Here is an 8,857-nt window from a genome sequence, read left to right as displayed (position 1 = left end):
GCCTTGGTGGCAGAGCTCTCCTGCTCTCACATGACAGAGGAGAAATGAGCAACCACTTCTCCTCAGCAGAACTCAGGAATATCCCAAAACAATGATTATATGCATTTCCTTCATTCTCCTGGAAAATCTTATTCCCCTGCTAGGCATCTGCCATAATGCAGTCCTGCCTGGATCGTCAACCACATGTGGAGTTTTATGGTGCTCCAAATACCAATTATTTCAGGTTCTCCTGCAGCAATCTGCCCTAAATGATGCAATAAGGGAATTGGAGCTAAGTTGAGACCATGTTTGGGTGACTGCTACAGGTCTGGTTTTATTATAAGCTTTTTTGGTCAGTGTGCCACTTGGTCCTCACTGCTCTGGTTTGGACTGACCCACTCTGTAATCCCTTCATGCAATGCCAGCTGCCTGGGACCAGCTCTTGGAAAACAATCGTCAAGGTCAGGGCTACAGCCAGCAGCCCAGGTTTCTGGCTGATTTGGAATGCTTGGGGAAGATCCCAGAGCTGCAGCAGGGTCCTGCCACATGCCTCATGAAAAGTGGGATGTTGGGATGTGCAGGGTTTGGAGCAGCCTGCTGACCAGCTGGGGAAGGCATGAGGATGGAGGAGAAAAGGAGGATGCAGAGCTGCAGGAAGCCATATTTCCCTGGGTGGGGACCCAGGAGGGACCCCCAGAGCTCTCTGGGCAGCCTGGGCTACCCCTGATCCTCTACGACCCTCACCTGGAGCTGAACACCAGCAGTGCCCCTGGAAAAGGCAGGAAAACAAAGCGAGGATAGGAAATGAATGTGGCCCAAGGCTGAGCTCGCTGACTGAGCTGCGGCCAGAGTGATGCAACCAGGGTCAATTAAGCTGCGACCACACAGCCTCACAAGGCACATTAAGTGCCAATTTTCTGCACTGCTGAAGAGGTAAAGAATGAAAGTGAGAGCCAACAGGAAGTTTCAGCTGAAAAGAAAGAGCCTCTAGGGAGATGGGAGCTGGAGGCTAGACGCGGCCAGCGATGAGACGAGCAGGCGAGTGCCGATGCCCACTGCCATAGCGACCTCCGAGGCTCCAGCGGCTGGGAATGTTCTCCTGCCCCAGACCCTGGGGACAAGACGGAGCCTGGGGCGTTGGCACAGGCTGTGTGCGGGGCTGGCAGAGCTGGCAGAGCTCTGGGTGCTGGCACAGGTGGGGACAGGACAGCCACCCCAGCAAGATGGATCATCTGCCGCCTGCCCGAGGCATCTGCCCTCTGCCCCTCTGGATAGGGAAAGCGATGGGCGGATGGGAAGGGTGAGCAGACAGGGAGCAACCCAGATAAGGCAGAAGTAATGGGGGCTCCTGGGCTGTCACTCCCCACCCTGCTTGTCCATGGAAGGTGCAGCAGTATCCTTCCCCATCACTGCCCTGCTTTTTGCAGGAGGTGGCAATGAAGAGGGCTGGTTTATTCCCCCTGCACAACCGCCGTGGGTCCTGCGTGTTTGGGAAGGTAATTCCGGGCAGGAGCACAGGGCAGGGACAGGGTTTTGGCCGAGGGCTGCGGGGACAGACGGCACATTTTGTTTGCGAGGGGAAATTCCCCGTCTCAGCAGAGTTTTGTCTTCCCTTTGGAAAGCAGCACCACTGCCTGACGCTTCCCGAGGACGAAATGGCTGCGCGGAGCCCGTGGCTCATTCCCGCTCCTTGCGCTCCCTCTGCAGGAGCAGGAGCAGGAGCAGGAGCCGGGGGGATCGGGGGGTGCTGGGGTCGCTGCCAGCCCACGCTCGCTGCCCACACGGGGCTGGCACTTGTGGCACGAGTCCTTCGGGGAAAGGCGGGGTATTTAACCGAACGGATTGAGCCGATTTCCGTGCGTGTCGTTGGCTCAGTCCTGCCCGGAGGGACGCTCGGGAACCGGGCTGCAGTTTGGGCTTAAGAAAACTGGGGGGGTGATGGCCTCAGGGCTCCGGGGAAAGAGGCGGGGGGCGACCTGCGCCAAGGGGGAGCGGGAGCTGGTTGGGGACGAGAAGCTGCTGCAGGCGGAGATGCTCAGCAGAGCAACGCCTCAGTGCCCTGACTGTGAGAGCCCCTGGTCGGGGTGGAGCACAGAAAAAACTCTCACAGGGAAACAGCTCCTCTGCTCCAAAATGTGTCCCACAGGGCTGACACCCTGTGCTCTGGGCGCTGCCGCCTCCTGCCCAGCTGTTTTGGGGATTTCCGTGGCTCTGTCTCAGTCGTCATGTCTCTCACGAGGCAGCCGAGGGACAGCGGCATCCCTGGGCATCAACCCACGGGCACATCCCCTGCTCCTAGACCTCCCTCCCCAGCCTTGCACAGCTCAGGAACAGCTCCCCATCACCTCTCCCTACAGCCCCAGGGTCGCAGCTCCCACTCCCTCTGTAAGCGGAGAGGTTGCCTCCCCGCCAGGGGCCAGGCTGCCAAATTCCAGTCCAGAGCACATTTTTACGGCATGACACCAGTGGGGCCCCGGCAGGAGCCGGCATGAGATGCAGGCGTTCAGCCGAGAAGCGCCGGTACCGGCGGAGTGCGGATGGTTCACCCAGCGCCGTGCGCTCGCCGCTTTCCTTTCCCTGCCCGTGGAAGAGCTCGCCAAATATTACAAAACATCCTCCTTCCTTCGCCCCCGGCTACAGGGTGCAGAGACACCCGCCGCCGCCCGGCCCTCCCCACCCCGTCCATCCCCTTCCTTCCTCCCTGCTCCTTTCCAGGCAGCTGCTTATGCAAGTGGCTTTCGAAGGAGCCCCGGGACAGGTAGCAGAGAGTGACAGAGCTTGGGACAAGTCTGCGGCTGCAAAGGTAGGAAGGAGAAGGGAGCTGAGGGCTGGGACACTCACCCAGCACTTGCCTGCATCAGGCTGGAGGGAGGAGAGCAGGGACCGAGGGCTCCTCGACTGCCCAAGGTGCAGAGCTGGTCCCCAGCTCCAGCAGCCCTCTGCGATGGCAGACCTTGGAACACATCTTTGAATAGCACAGCCTCCTGCCGCTTTGCCCTGCCCGAGAGCTCGGGCATGGTGCTTTCCCAGGCAGAGCAGGACACCTGCCGAGCGGGCAGCTGGGCCGTGTGGGCACGCCGGGCTCTCCTCCAGAGCCTCCGCGCTGGCCGAGATGCGATCTGCCGCCAGGCCCCTGTTGTGGCTCTGTTTGGGTTGCTAAGGAGGAGCTGCCAGAGCCAGACTGGATGATGTGTGCTGGCACGCAGCTCCACGCCGCCTGCCCTCCCTCGGGACCCTCGGGAAGGGGAGATGACACCAGAGCGCTGAGCAAGCACAGGTGGAGCAGGGCTCAGGCACAGCGTCCTCCCTCCGAGGCGCTGTGCTTCTGCTCTGCCAGCACCAGTGGGCAGAGCTGACGTGCTTCAGGTACTCCCAGGATTACGATTATGCTGCAGGTACATCCCAGCCTGCTGGTGCCGGCTCCGGGCAGGTTTGGAGCTGGTGGCATTTAGACGGGAGGCTCCGAGGAGGCATTTAAACACCATCCATGTGACAGACCGGGCCCTTAGTCACAGTCCCTGGGAACAACAACAAACCTCTGCCTCGGGCAGCAGAAGGGTTTGGCTGCCACTTTCCCAAGCACATGGAAATTTCCATGGAATTAGAACAATTATTACTATCCGCCCCCTTGCAGACCACAGGCATCCCGCCGGTCAGCTCCAATGTTCCTGGGGGTCCTGGACGAGCCGGGGGTGCAGGAACCCCACCTGAGCTGAGCTCTGCCAGCGAAGAGTAGGAGCTCACAGCTGGGGCACATCTGGCTGCTCTGCAGCGTGGCTGTTGTGTGAGCAGCACCCAGCCCTGTGGGCACCGCCAGCCCTGCCGGCAGGGGACAGCTCCCCGGGCAGGGTTCTGTGCCACTGGCTGCATGTGACTATTTACAGTCTTGTGACACTTGGCAGATCTGGAAAGCAAAGCCTCTCATGCAGTTTTGATCACTTCCAGACCCTGCAGTGGGACTGGGGGCTGCACTGGGGGTCTGAACAGGACCTGTCACTGCTCCAAGGTCGAGGTTGTGGCTCACAGATGGTGGCACTGACCCACCCCGTTGTCCTGAGGAGCTGAGAGAAGCTTAATCAGGTTATTTTTTGCCAGTTTGTCAGGTTGAGGGAGTTCTGGGGAGTGTGGTGAAGGACGTCACCATGCGCCCTCAAGGTTCTTGGGTCTGGAAACTGGTTTTCTCTCCTGGTGTGCTACATAATCGTAATTTAATTTTGGTGCCTTCCCGTTCCTGACTTTCCCTCCAGCGCCTGCCCGGAAAGCCAGCAGTTTCCCAGCGATCTGTGTGTGTTTACTGCTCACAGGGTGGGGCCCTGCCGAGGAGGGTGGGCGCTGCGACCAAAATCGCAGAGCATGGAGCCACAGCGCTGGCACATCACCCACCGCCTGTCCCCGGCTTGCTTGGCGTCCGACAGCATCCATGGGCCCTGCCCAGATTTTTTAGTGCTGGTTTCTAACGTGTGCGTGTGCTGGAGCCTTGGCTCCTGGTCGGATTCTCCCCTCCAGTTTAGAACCCTGCTCCGACAGGATGGACTTCTCAGGAAATGCCGAATTCCTGCCGCTTGGTCGCAGTCCTCAGCCCAGCAAAGCCTCATGGAAGCTGATTTCTGGGATAAGCTGCTGGAGCCTGGATACAGCATCCCAGCCTCGAGTGCAGGCAGGTCCTGGCAGTTCCTGTCCAACATATAGAGATGTGTGCATCCCAGCTTTGCCCAGCTGGGCAGAGCAGCATTTCCAAATGCACCTCTCAGAAATGGCTGGAGAAAATTCCTTCAAAACCAAAGGCAGAGGAATGAAGGGGACGAGCCCTGGGAATTCTGCCCATGCCAGAGCCTGGCCCCTGGGCACGCTGCCTCCACAGGGACATGCAGGGCTTGTCCGCGGCTGCAAGGTGCAGGAGATGGACAGTGATGCACAGCACAGCACATAATATGCAGTGTTTGGCCTTTACACACATGCAGGAAGTCAGAGCAGTCCAAAACACACTCCAAGCTCTGCACCTTGGGCCTAGGAATTCAAAAGTAATCTCCTCACCTTCTTCACTTGCTGCCACAATCCATCAGGGCCTGGGGCTTCTGACTCCAGCCTGAGATCCCCCCAGAGCTCCCCTCCAGCATCCCAGTTTCCCCAGCAGAGCTCGGCAGGGGAAAGTAGAGGGGTTGGAGCAGGACCCAGGGGGAGCTGCCAGGCTGTGGCACGGATTTGGAGCAGACCTCTCCCTGGTCCACCCTCAGAGCCACTTCCTGATGGGTTTTGCTTCACTCCCGTGGCCATGGTGCAGTGCCAGGAGGTTGCAGCATCCCAGGACAAGGTGTCACCAGTGGGGCTGGCAGTGCCCGGGCTGTGCAGAGGGGTGCAGGGTGCTGCCCAGCCCTGCCTGTGTCGCTGCCAGGGATTATCTGGCCTCATGCAGCAGGCAGGGCCCCACGCCATGTCCCACATGGCTGTCACCTGACTCGGCCCTGGTGACCCACCATGGTGACCAGCCACAGCCTCCACCTTCTCCCCTGGCACGGCGGCAGCAGAGGTAACTTTTCCTCCTAGCAGGGGCGTTTCAGGGCTCTGGGGTGGTCGGGGCTGTTGTAGGAGCTCTGTGCACGCAGAGGGGGTTCCCCATGGGTGTGCACGGCTGAGAGCATGCTGAGCACTGTCACAGGGAGGTGAGCAGTTGAGCCTGGCAGGACACATTTTTATCCAAGGAAAGTTCAGTTGGTTTTTTTGTGTGTTTATTTTTTTTCTTAGGAAGGTGAGAGCTTTCAAGGGCATTGACGCTTTTCTTGCCAAAAAATACTGCAACCCCAGCCAGAACACCCTGACTAACAGAAAAAAAAAAAAAGAGATTAATATTCCAGTTTTCAGTTTCTCAAAAGTAAAAAGCCCTGAATGTTGTCAGAAATTGATACATTCTCGGGCATTTTAATTAAAGTAACTCCAACCAAGACGTTTTCTTAGCAGGGTCACCTCTGAGCTTTTAAAGTGCAATGATAAATCTTACTCCCATGAAGGGGTCTGGCTGCTGCCTGACATCAGGGCTAGCAGTTTGGCTGCTCCTGCAAGGCAAGATTTGGGAAGAGCCTGTTCTCAGGGGAGAAATTACATGAGGACTTCATCAGGGCTTCTTGACAGTGATCAGGTGCCCTGGACAAGAGGCTCAGACCCCAATTTCTCATTGAATGTGTGGTGTGAGAGGCTGGGCTGGTGGCTGGTGAGAGCCCTGGTAAGTGAGGAGGTTTATCTTGGGTTAACAGGGAAAATTTCTTCATGGAAAGAGTTGTGCTGCCCTGGCCCAGGCTGCCCGGGGCAGTGGTGAAGTCACCAATTTTGGAGGGATTTAGCGGACATGTAGATGAGGCACACGGGTCAGTGGTGGCCTCGGCAGTGCTGGGTTAATGCTGGACTCGATGTTTTTCCAGCCTAAGCGATTCCGTGGATCTCTGATTCCCACTGTCACCAGACCCTTCCCCTGTCCCATGCCAGCTCCTGCCCGAGCTCCTCATCTGCCGGGGGCTCCGGGATCTGCCTGGAGCGGCGGTTCTGCCTCGCCCAAGGGTCCCGGGGCGTCCCCCGACGGTGGCAGCGGGCTCACCGGGCACCCAACGCCCCCCCGTCCCCCGAGCCCGGCCGATCCCCGCCCTCCCTCCCTCCCGCCCGCCCGCGGAGGAGGGACGCTCCGGGAGCGGCGGCAGCGAGCCCGGCAATGGGGGCGGCCGAGAGCCGGGAGCCGCGGCACCTCCGGGACCCCCGGGACCCCCGGGCCCCGCCGCGCCGGTGAGTGCGGGCAGGAGGGCGGGTCGCGGTGCGGGGTGGGTCCGGTGCCCCCGCAGCCCCTCGCCGGCTCCTTCCCACGCCGGGACCGCGCCGGGCTCGCTGCTGAGGAGGCAGCAAACCGGAGCGTGAAATTTAATTTGCGGGGAGAAAGCGCCTTTCTCCTTTCTCCTCTCCCCTCCTTCTCCAGTCACACTTTAGCTCCCCACCCATGGGTACCCGAACTCCCCATCCCTGCTCCCAGCAGACCAGAGCTTCCAGCTGCAGCTCAGCCCAGGAGCAAAGTTGGTGTGCCTCCGTTCCCCAGCCTTGGGATGTGGGGTGGGGGCCAGCGCTGTCACCCGGGCTGGGGTGAGGGGGGGAGCTGGGGGGTCTGGAGGCTGGGAAGCTGTGGGAGCTGTGGGAAGTCTGGGCTGTGGGAGCTGCTCAGGCACTGGGAACTGAGGGGGAGACTCTGTGATTAAAAGGAAAGGTGGAAATACCTTATCTGTAAATACCTATCTGTAAATCAACCAAAACATTTTTGAGAACAGTCATGTTTTCTTTAAGTGGGGACTCTGTAAGGCTCTTTGCAAACAGTGGGCTCAAACAAGGAAAACAAGTGTGTTCTGCCCTTGTAACTGCTCGGTCCTGCCTTTATTTCCCTGCAGTCGTCTCCTACATAGACATTAGAGGTGTTCTCTGATGGAAAACCCATCCTAGTGTTCCCTGTATGTGCTGGAGCTGCTTCTTTCTGCCCCGTTGGACTCAGCTGCTTCCTCTTCCCACCTGTTTGCTCCACCTTGAGCAAACTTTGTTTTGTTCCTCCCACCCTTTATCATCTTCCTGATACCTGTCCCTGCGCTGGCTGTTGTCCTCACTCTTTGCTGCCCCCATTCCTGCTGGCCCCTCAGGTTATGGGTTAAGGTGCTGCCTGCATTTCCCAAAATGACTGAGTCTGGAGTAAAATCAGGGATCTAAGGCCTGACAAACACCTGATAAAAGCATTCCTGCCACATAGCACAGATATTTTTAGCAAATGGAGCAAAGGAGTTGAAGGGGGAGTCAATAAGCTGCATGATGAAGGCAGCTGCTTGTGTTCATCCGGTATCAATGTGGAAATGGGGCTGGAGCCTGTTCCTATTGAAATGAGCTTGCACCCACATGAGTGCATCAGCGAGATTAAGCTGTGGTTGGCATTTTTAAAATGCAGGAATAGCAGAGTATTCATTATCCCATCGGTCCTTTTCAGTGCAACCACAAATGTCTGTATTTATCCATTTGCTGGCAGTCTGGTGGGGAAAGGCAGCTGGAGCCCGGGGCTGGCTGCTGGTGTCCAGGCTCGTGTGTGACAGTTGTGTCCTTTATTTCTATTTCTGTAGAGCTATTTTGATGGAATGTGTAGCGATGGGAACTGTCACATCCCAGGCCGTGAAGGGTCCCAGGGGAGCTGAGCTGCTCGGCAACTCTGTCCCACGCTGGGTATTGCTGTGGAGCTCCGGAGTGCTGCCGCAGCGGGTGACACCCTGGTTCCTGCTGTGCTCCGGCGAGCAGATGGCAGAGCCGGAGATGGGAGGAGGTTGGTTTTGTCTGCCTCGAATCCCAGGGCATTCGGTGTGGTGCTGCTCGGTCCAGGCTGTGCCCAGGAGTGTCCAGGCTGAGGCTCTGCCGAGATTAGGAGAAGCAGAAGGAACTCTCCGCTCCGGGGCGCTGGCAGCCCTCGGGCAGCCGCGCAGCCCCAGCCCTGAGCTCCCGGGGCCGGAGAGCTCGGCAGCCTTGGAAAGCCATCCTGGAGAGCCCTCTAGCGAGAGCAGAGTCCGCCCGAGTTCGCCGGGCGCCCGGCGATGCAGTCGGGAGATGCTCCGGGAGGCTGTCACACCTAGCGGATACTCCAGGAAAGTCCATCGGGATGAGAGCTGTTATCCCTGGATAGAGCTGGCTTCCTGCAAGGATAAACATGAAAAGCTGAGCAAGGTTTTGCCTCTTTTTGCAGCCTCTTCCAGCTCTTCTAGCTCCAGCTTTGGGCTCTTCCAGCTCCAAAATATTTGGGTCTTCACCTGTCCTCTCTTCAGCAGGGGCCACTGCTCTCCCCCTCCTGGAAAGTCCAGGCAGTGTGTGAGCCATGGGTGGTTTC

At 58.5% G+C, this 8,857-nt stretch overlaps 1 protein-coding gene across 1 annotated transcript in view; it reads left to right on the top strand.

The window, feature by feature from the left end:
- The first annotated feature begins 2,701 nt into the window (after positions 1-2,701).
- The window catches only part of TACC1 (transforming acidic coiled-coil containing protein 1), a 28,241-nt gene continuing 22,085 nt past the window's right edge, over positions 2,702-8,857 (top strand). The window contains exon 1 of the mRNA XM_085080845.1: positions 2,702-2,782. The gene's annotated coding sequence lies outside the window, so the exon portion shown is untranslated. The remainder of the gene's footprint in view (positions 2,783-8,857) is intronic.

Source organism: Lichenostomus cassidix, chromosome 22 (genome assembly GCF_008360975.1).
Source record: "Lichenostomus cassidix isolate B80296 chromosome 22, HeHo_3.0, whole genome shotgun sequence".
Taxonomy (NCBI): Eukaryota; Metazoa; Chordata; class Aves; order Passeriformes; family Meliphagidae; genus Lichenostomus; species Lichenostomus cassidix.
The sequence above is the reverse complement of the archived record's forward strand: the minus strand, read 5'-3'. Positions and strand labels throughout refer to the sequence as shown.